Below are 9,781 nucleotides of genomic sequence, written 5' to 3' on the forward strand. Positions count from 1 at the left end.
GCTAGCCAAAAAGAGAAGCAAGGCCCTCCTTGTAGGATCTTTACACTCATTTCCTAGTGCTTAGGGGCAGGCACAGAGGATGACAGCACAGGGGTTAAAAGAGAGCCCAAAGCCAGAAGAACTGAATGGATTACTACGTGCTAAATCTCCACCGCCTCCCCCAATTGTTTTAAATACTAGAATGCTGGGACACGAATAACCCAAGATGTGTTCCAGCCCTGGAACTCTGCGGGGGATCTGGCCCCGGAGGAGAAGCCCTTCTCGGGAATTGCCTCTGGTTCTGGAGAGAGTGAGCACTCCTTAGACTAGGGGTGTCGAACTCAATCAGAGAAGGGGCCAAAATCTAAAATCCAGCCTAAATCGCGGGAAGAATGGTTTACTGAACAGTCATAAACTGTCATTGTGATGGAAACGCAGCGGAGTGCAGTGATGACAGCGCGGTGCGGGCCACATTGCAAGGCCTGGCGGGACGGATTTGGCCCGCGGGCCTTGTGTTTGACACATGTGCCTTAGACCGTTCCTGAGGGTCTAACTGGGCAGGGGCAGCTTGCCCAGAAAGGGAGGCGACGGCTGGTCTGGACCAGGACTCCGTGGAATATGACCCTGTCTCAAGAGCAGATGATCCCAGTTTTGACTGGAAGTGACGTTTGAACGCCTTTTTCTCTGTAAACCAGGTTGGCCAGGTCGCTATCTTTAATGATAACTATCGTGAGACAAGTCTCTCCATCATCGCTTGGTTGTATTTGAGCAACAAAGGATGATCTTATCCAAAGCATTTTAAAAATAGCAACATGGGACCATCCCTGCCCCAGCCCACTGAATGAGATCACTAAACCACACCTCATCTTCTGAGAATTAAGTATCAGCCTGACTTCCTACATAGAGGTCTCCCAAGGAGCTCTATTTTAGGGAGCTGGTGAGAAGGCTGCTCCAGCCGGGTTCTCGCTGGCTGTTGAGGACTTACACAATAGCAGATTTCATCTAGCAAGATGAATTAAGAGGTGTTACTCAAAAACATTTTTAAACCCCAAGATTGGATCTGATGCTCAGAAGAGGCTGAAAAGAGAGAACTAAAAATGGAGAAAAAGTTTGCAGACTGCTTGCATTTTTCTTGATCAGTTTTGTTGACATGGGCTTACAAAAGCGATCCTGTTCTTTCAAAAGCTAGCAAAGTGAGGTTCAAAGTGGCCAATTAGAAGCCACCTGAGCCAGAGTGCACAGCAGAATGAGTTACTCAAGAAGTAATTGTAAAGTGCATTACAAAACAGCTCTCTGGAAGCTGTTCCCAGGAAACAAGATGCACTTTAGAGTAAATTGTAACTAGTGCCAGTTTACTTGGAGAGACTTTCTCCACCTACAGGTAGGGACAATAATGGGTTTGTAATCTGTAGTTTGGAAATCAGGATTTATTTACTCATGGAATGAATGGCAGGCTGCCTGGACAGTGCATTGGCCTATGGAACCACAAATGGGACACTATGTTAATAATTATAACATAGGACATTGCTTTCCAATCTTTTTCATATTTGTAAAATATAGTGTTTTAGAGAATCCTGAGATAAATTGGAATAAATTAGGGTAGACATATTGTGGGTTGGTGAAAAAAATGTGTTTAATTTTCTTAAATTATAATAATAAAATGCAAAGTATTTGAGGAAGATAATAAATACTGAGTTTTAATAAAGCTTTAAATAAGATATTTTTATTTGTGTGCTTTCTTTTTTAATCCTCACCTGAGGATTTTTCCATTGATTTTTAGGGTGAGTGGAGGAGGGAAAAATAGAAAGAAACACCATTTGGTTGCCTCATGCACAAACTCCGGCCAGGGCCTGGGCCGGGAAGGACCCTACAACCAAGGTACATGCCCTTGACATGAATAGAATCTGGAACCCTTCAGTCTGCAGGCCAATGCTCTAACCACTGACCCAAACCAGCTAGAACAATAAGGTATTTTTAAAGTTAAAGAGGAACTTGAACCTGTTTTCATGAGCATAAGTTTTTTTCTATATGGTTTGTTGTAACAACTATACATATTTACCAATTAAGATGTTTGAATAAGATCTCTTCAAACTCCTGGTAATAACCTTCAGGTGAGAAACTGTAAAGACAGAGGTAATAAATGTAAAACCATTATTATAATTAAAAAAAAATTTAAACAGCTAAAATTGTAGCTTAAAAACCCGGTAGCTCTTCTTTTTCTTTGATTGACATAGTTAACTTTCTTATAATAATGTCAGTGGATTTTGATTATCATTGAACTTTTTCATATTAAATCTTTCAAAATTACAAAGCTTTGGTCAATTAGCTTGGACACTATTAAAAAAGGCAGTAAGTCAGCCTAGAGATGAGATGCCCAGTGGAGGAGCAGATTCAGGGCTGCCTCCCAGCTGGGGAACCACCAGCCCCACCTCATGCCCAGCCCCTAGCTGGCTTTGGCTAGGCTATTCTGTTACCTGAAACACAAGGCCCTTCCTCAGGAAGGACCTGGGGCCCCTGCAGCTGCCTTGCTCGCCTCCTCAGCATCTCCGAGTGGATGTCCCCCAGACCTGTGGAGACAGGCGCATGATGCATCATTAAAATTTCCTCTGCCCGCCGAAACCGGTTTGCTCAGTGGTAGAGCATTGGTCTGCGGACTGAAAGGTCCCAGGACCGATTCTGGTCAAGGGCATGTACGTTGGTTGCTGGTACATCCCCGGTAGGGGGTGTGCAAGAGGCAGCTGGTTGATGTTTCTCTCTCATCGACGTTTCTAGCTCTCTATCCCTCTCTCCTCCTCTCTGTAAAAAAAAAAAAATCAATAAAATATATTTTAAAAAAAAATTTCCTCTGCCCCAGCAGCACCCTAAGGCACACCAGGTGAGATTGCAGAAGTAAAAGGCTTTGGATCCTCAGGCCCCACCTGGCTGCCTTAAGAAATAAAGAAGTATCTACGAGGCACTCAGGGCACAATCAGTGTGCCCTCAGCTCCTGCAGTCCTCTTCCCCTGGGACCCTCCCTAGGACTCTGGGGAGGAGAACAGACCAGGATGAAAAGGACAGTTTCCTCTGACCTCCTCCTTCCTTTTGCCTTCTCACCTTTCGGGACACCACTGTATTCACCAACTTTGGCCATCACTGTATAAAGTGGGAACAGCAACCGAAGGTGGGACATGTGGCTGTGGTGGAGACAGAGTGCTCCTGTGGGGGATGGGAGAGAAATCCCCCAGTAGCTGTGGGAGGGGAAGGGAAGTTCCTAAATATTCTCAGCTGTGGCTGTTGTTTATTTGAAGACTTCGCATAACTGGAGGCTGTCTGTGAATCACAGGCCTTCTGTTCTCATGTGCAAAAAGTTACAACTTACGTCTTCAAAGTGCCTCAATTGCACTGTTTTGTATGATATGTAGTTTATATTTTTATAAATAGCTTTGCACTGTGACTTCCTCATATTTGAGGTCCTTGAGCCACACTTTGAAAACAGAAATCACTGCTCTATGCTTCTCTTTTAACCGCCCCAGTGGAAAGTCCTGCTACAGCATTTCTTAACCTGGGTTTCCAAATGACCACAGGGCTCAGAACGTGCAAGGCTCTGTGCTTGGGTCTATTCAAGAGCTTTCACTTTTCACACTTGAAAATGTGAGGGCTGTTAGGGTTTCCAAAGAGGAATGCACAAGGACAAAGTGGTAAGGGATTATATTCATGCACATTGAAAATAAAATAATTAGAAGAAATATTTTAATATTGCTATTTGCCCTTTCTCCCTCAGTGCCTGGGAGCAGGGTGGTGGCCCTACCCCAGGCCACAGCTGCTGGTCCCCTTCTGCAGGGCCATCTGCTCATACCTGCCTTGGCTTGGTGCCACCGGCTCACCTGCTCCACCATCCCACCATAGTCCCGCTCTCATTGGGGCCCATCGGGGCCAGTAGCACCTCCACTGCTGCCCACTGCCAGCACTGTGTTGCCTATGCCTGCCTTGATCCATGCTGCCCCCCGGTGGTCAGCAGCACGTAGAACTCCAGGTCAACTGCCCACCCTATGGGGTAATTTGCATAATAGGCTTTTATTATATATAACTAGAGACCCAGTGCACAAAATTTGTGCATGGGGGAAGAAGAGAGTTGTCCCTCAGCCCAGCCTGCACCCTTTCCAATCTGGGACCCCTTGAGAGATGGCTGACTGCCCATTTAGGCCAATCCTAATGTCCAACTGCCCATTTAAGCCCAATGCCACTGGGATCAAGCCTAAATGGGCGGTAAGACATCCCTTTCACAACCTAGGACTGCTTGCTTCCAAATGCTTGCCTGCCTGCCTACCTGATTACCCCTAACAGCTTCTGCCTGCCAGCCTGATCACCGCCTAACCACTCCCCTACCAGCCTGATCAATGCCTAACTGTTCCTCAACTGGCCTGATTGCCCCTAACTGCCCTCCCCTGCCAGCCTGGTCATCCTTAACTTCCCTCCCCTACACGCCTGGTCTCCCACAACTGTCCTCTCCTGAAGGCCTGCCCCTCCCCCCCCCCAACTGTCCTCCCTTACAGGCCTGGTCCTTGCCCAAGTGTCCTCCCCTGCAGGCCTGGTCTCCCCCAACTGCCCTCCTCTGCTGGCCTGGTGGTCACCCCTAACTGCCTCCATGATGGTCTGATCACCCACAACTATCCTTCCCTGCAGGCCTGGTTCCCCCCAACTGCCCTCTTCTGTAGGTCTGGGTCCCCCTCAATTGCCCTCCTCTGCTGACCTGATCACCTCTAACTGCCCACAACTGCCCTCCCCTGCAGGCCATCTTGTGTCCACATGGGGCAGCCATCTTTGACCACCTGGGGACAGCCATCTTGTGCCTTGCAGTGATGGTCAATTTGCATATTACTCTTTTTAAAAAATATATATTTTATTGGTTTTTCACAGAGAGGAAGAGAGGGATAGAGAGTTAGAAACATCGATGAGAGAGAATCATTGATCAGCTGCCTCCTACACACCTCCTACTGGGGATGTGCCCACAACCAAGATACATGCCCTTGAACGGGAATCGAATCCGGGACCTTCTAGTCCGCAGGCCGACGCTCTATCCACTGAGCCAAACTGGTTTCGGCTGCATATTACTCTTTTATTAGATAGGATTAGGTTATCTGGATATCAGATGGGCTGAGCCCCCAAATGGCACCAGCTCCCAGGAGCGGAGAGTCAGAGATTTTAAAGGACTCTAGGCAGACTTTTTCTGGGCGGGGAATTATCTGGGTGGAGAATTCTCTGGGCGGGTCCTATGGGAAAGATAATGGTCTTAGCAAGTGGAATGTGGTCTAAGCAAAAGGGAATGAGCCTTGTGAAGTGGCCTAAAGGGGTGACCATTCATTTATTTGACCAGACTCAACAATGGGGAGAAAGGTTCAGCAGTGACACTCCCCCGAACTGCCTGGTGGCCAACGTCCTAGACCAGTTCCAGGTGAATCAGTGGCCCTGTGTGCAACCTTGGGCTCCCCTGCCACTTCTTATGAACCCCAGTTCCCCATCCCAGCATTCTGCATCATCTGCAAATGCTGCATGGACAGGGCTCTGCCTTGACGTGAGGGAACGATCACCAACATATTGTTTGGGTGAGAGGAGATATTGATTTAAATAAGTAAGTACGGTCTGATCCCCACTCTGTAACAGCAAATGTAAATGCATACGTGGAGAAAAAAACAACAACACTAGAATAGCCCACTCTCCAAATGCAATAATTTCCTAACCTCCTTTGAAATGGTACTTTTCACATGTACATGTGAGGAAACTGATCAGATTTTTTTTTTTTCCCCAACAGCCTAAAGAAGGTATGGGGTGTGCTTATCTTCCTGTGATCTTTTTTAAGCCAAGTAAGTTAAGCAGGTTTCATTTTTGCCATTGCAGTTACATTACAGAACTAAAAACAATTGCCAACAGATTCCCATCCCAGTGGATGGGACAAATTTCTGTTCTTTTTGTATTAAAGCCATGGATTCATGTTCATCAGAACTTTTTTCTTAGTATCAAGATGCTTTGGTTGATGAATTTCATAATACTGCAGCATCATTATACATTCCATCCATATTAAAAATACAATAGTAATCATAGCTATTATATTTTGAGCACTTACTACATCACAGGCATGTTCCTAAACCCTTTGGCTGGACCATTTGGCAACAACCCTGAAGTGGGCACTAGTCTCTCCATTTGCCTGTGAGATTTACTTGAGTTAAAGAGGGTAAGTACTGTAGAACCTCTCATGCCCAGATTTGCTCTCTGAGGGTTGTTACCTTAGTCAATCGCATCGTCAAAAAATATTAAATGGAAAATTCCAGAAATAAACACTTCATAAGTTTTAAATTGCACACAGTTCTGAGTAGAAAGGCAAAATCTCTCTCTGCCCTGCTCTGTTCTGCCTGGGACATGAATCATCAGTCCCATGCTGTGTTCACTCCTGACGTATTAGTCACTTAGTAGCCTCTTGGTTATCGAATGGACTGTCCCAGTATTTGCATCACAGTGTTCAAGTCACCCTTATGTTATATCATAATTCCTATGTCATTCACCTCACTCCATCTCATCACATAGGCATTGTAACATCTCACATCACCACATGAAGAAGGGCGAGTATAGTACAAGAAGATACTTGGAGAGAGAGGCCACATTCACATAATTTTTATTATAGAATATTGTTATAATTGTTTTGATTTTATTATGTTATTGTTGTTAATCTCTTTCTGTGCATAATTTATAAATTAAACTTAATCATAGGTATGTTATATAGGGGGGAAAAACACCTGTAGTTTATGTAGGGTTCAGATACGGGGATTACTGCAATGTGTCCAAGAAACTAGATTCTAATCCACGTCAGTCTGACCCCAAGCCCAAATTAGCAACTTCCCAAATCCACCTCCTGCAGCGAAGGCAGCTCCATGCACAGTTGGGCTGACCACCGGCCAGTTGTGCAGCGCCTTGGATAACGTTCCATCTTGGCCTCTCTTTTCGAGGAGGCTGACTTCCCTTCTCAGGCGCTAGTCTCTGGCCTCTTCTTCAACACATAAATGGATTTTGAGCATGACTTGACCTGATCTTTATATTTGTAATCTTTTATCTCTAACTGGGAGAGGAGAAGTTCAAAAGGAATTTCATCCACCAGAGACAGAGATGTTGGCAGGGGACGGGGGCAGAGGAGGGGGTACCAGGTCTCAGAAACAAAATACTACTTTTGCCTATCCTTTAGATCACATGTGTCAAACACAAGGCCCGCGGGCCAAATCCGTCCCACCAGGCCTTGCAATGTGGCCCACACCGCGCTGTCATCACTGCACTCCGCTGCGTTTCCATCACAATGACAGTTTATGACTGTTCAGTAAACCATTCGGCCCGAGATTTAGGCTGGATTTTAGATTTTGGCCCCTTCTCTGATTGAGTTCGACACCCCTACTTTAGATAAACCAGCTTTAAATCCTCTTGGGATCTTCAGACACCCAGAGAGATCTCCTGCCTCCTCTCTTCCCTCATTCTGGGTGGGATGATGGGTGTGTGGACGCACTGCTGGCAACTTAGCTTGGATTTCCCAGGCACATTCCCTTAACTGCTTCAGGCCTGTTCCTAAGGCACAGGTCACTTCTCATGAACTTTGGTTGCCCATTAACGTTCTCTTGTTATATTTTCCCATTGATTTTTTTTTTCCAATAGAGTAGAAGGGAGTGGAAGAAACACAGAGAGAGAAACATAGATGTGAGAGAGACACACTGATTGGTTGCCTCCTGCCCACACCCCGACATGGGATCAAGCCTGCAACAGAGGTTCGTGCCCTTGATCAGAATCGAACCTAAGACCCTTCAGCCCGAGGGTCGATGCCTTATCCACTGAGCCAAACCAGCTAGGGCCCTAAGATGTTTTTAAGAAAGCAGCACAGATTTGAGGTCCATGTAAACACTCTTCCCAGAACAGGAGTCCTCTGCCCAGAGCCTGCAGGCTGTAGCATGCTGGATGGAGCCCATTTTTTTCCTGCTCACAGAGCCAGTATTCAACTTTCAGGATCTGTGAAGGCTGGTTCTTAAACATGGTCACTATTAAAAATGAAATATATAAAATTTCAAGTAAATAAAATGTATATTTAAAATAAAGGTAATAAATATTAACCACTTACTACTTTCTGATTGTGTAATAAATTTTATTGTTTTCTAGGCTCTTTTTAAAAAAATATATTTTATTGGTTTTTCACAGAGAGCAAGGGAGAGGGATAGAGAGTTAGAAACATTGATGAGAGAGAAACATCGATTGGCTGCCTCCTGCACACCCCTACTAGAGATGTACCCGAAACCAAGATACATGCCCCTGACTGGAATAGAACCTGGGACCCTTGAGTCTGCAGGCTGGCACTCTATCCACTGAGCCAAACCGGTTAGGGCATTTTCTAGGCTCCTGAAATGTCTCTTCTATCTGTGTGGTGGAAATCTATAATAATAAAAGCAAAAAATGCTAATTAGACCAGGTGTCCTTCTGGACTCCCTTCTGGGACGAAGGTGGGGCTGTAGCCGCGGGATTGAGGCAGCCACCTCAGCTGGGAAGGAGGGATCCAGGGCAGCCAAGGCTGCGAAGGCCTAATCTTGCACGAATTCATGCATCGGGCCTCTAGTACTATATGACATGTTCCTCTACATTGCTTTTCAATATGAGGCTCCTGCATCGGGGGCCTCACCCTGGTAACTTAACATAAGCTGTGGTGGGAGTATTTACACCACAGAAACCAGCAAATGCTACAAGTCAGAGAAGAGTTTTCAGAGAGTTGGTTGTCAAATGTTTATCAGCCCTCTACTGTCTATAGGTAAATGTGATGTTTTCAGGCATTTTTGACACATTTTAGGTTATTAATTTTGTCTTTGTACTCTTAACTTATCTTTTCTGATGTTCATTAATAATTCATATTTCTCTTATTTCTACCCATGGAGAAAAATCTCTGACAATGAAGGGTGAGAGACCTGAACTGACAAGCAGATACTGTCTGGGTTTAGGATCAGTGTTTCCTATTAGCCTCATAGGAATCACCTGTGGAATTCACGTCCTCACTAGTTAAGTATACAATTTTACCTATATGTTCCCAAAAATTCTAGTTTAGCACTTCTTAGTTGGGATTCAGGAATCTGTAGTTTAACAACTCCACCAGGAGAGAAGTTTGGGAAACACCGCTAGATGGAGGCCTGCATCCCTGAGAGCTGGAGTTCAAAAAGGGAACATGCGTGGGAAATCCAGGGCATGTTCAGAGCACTTTTTGAATTCAAACCTCTGCTTTGACACTCTCTGTCCATGTGACCTTGGGCAAATTACTTAAATTCATAGAGCCTTAAAGATTTTTTATTTATAGAAGGGGGAAAATTAAAGGTACTTCATTTCCATTTACTTTTTATACTATCAAAGTTTTTAGCAACCTTTGACAATAGGGGAAAAGGCAAATCAATTACATGTGTTTATACTGTACTAAAATACTTCTGAAAAACATTTACTTGTTAGTCATTATCACTAACATAATAACCCTGAAAGTTGCTGAAATTAGCCTTGTTTTAGGAATCTGAAGTTTAGAGATAACTATGCTAGGTACTCTGATAATATACAGTGCCAAAGTTTTAACCCAAATTTGTTGCTTTCAAAGTGATGTAGCCATTGTATTATTATATTCTTGAACATATCAGGTGCTAAGTCACTCATTGGCTCGGTGGACAGAGTGTCATGTCAGCCTGTGGACTAAGGGTCCCAGGTTTGATTCGGGTCAAGGGCACATACTTCGGTTGCAGGCTCCTCCCTGGCCTGGGCCCTGATCAGGGCACAT

Source organism: Pipistrellus kuhlii, unplaced genomic scaffold (genome assembly GCF_014108245.1).
Source record: "Pipistrellus kuhlii isolate mPipKuh1 unplaced genomic scaffold, mPipKuh1.p scaffold_m20_p_1, whole genome shotgun sequence".
NCBI classification, from domain to species: Eukaryota; Metazoa; Chordata; class Mammalia; order Chiroptera; family Vespertilionidae; genus Pipistrellus; species Pipistrellus kuhlii.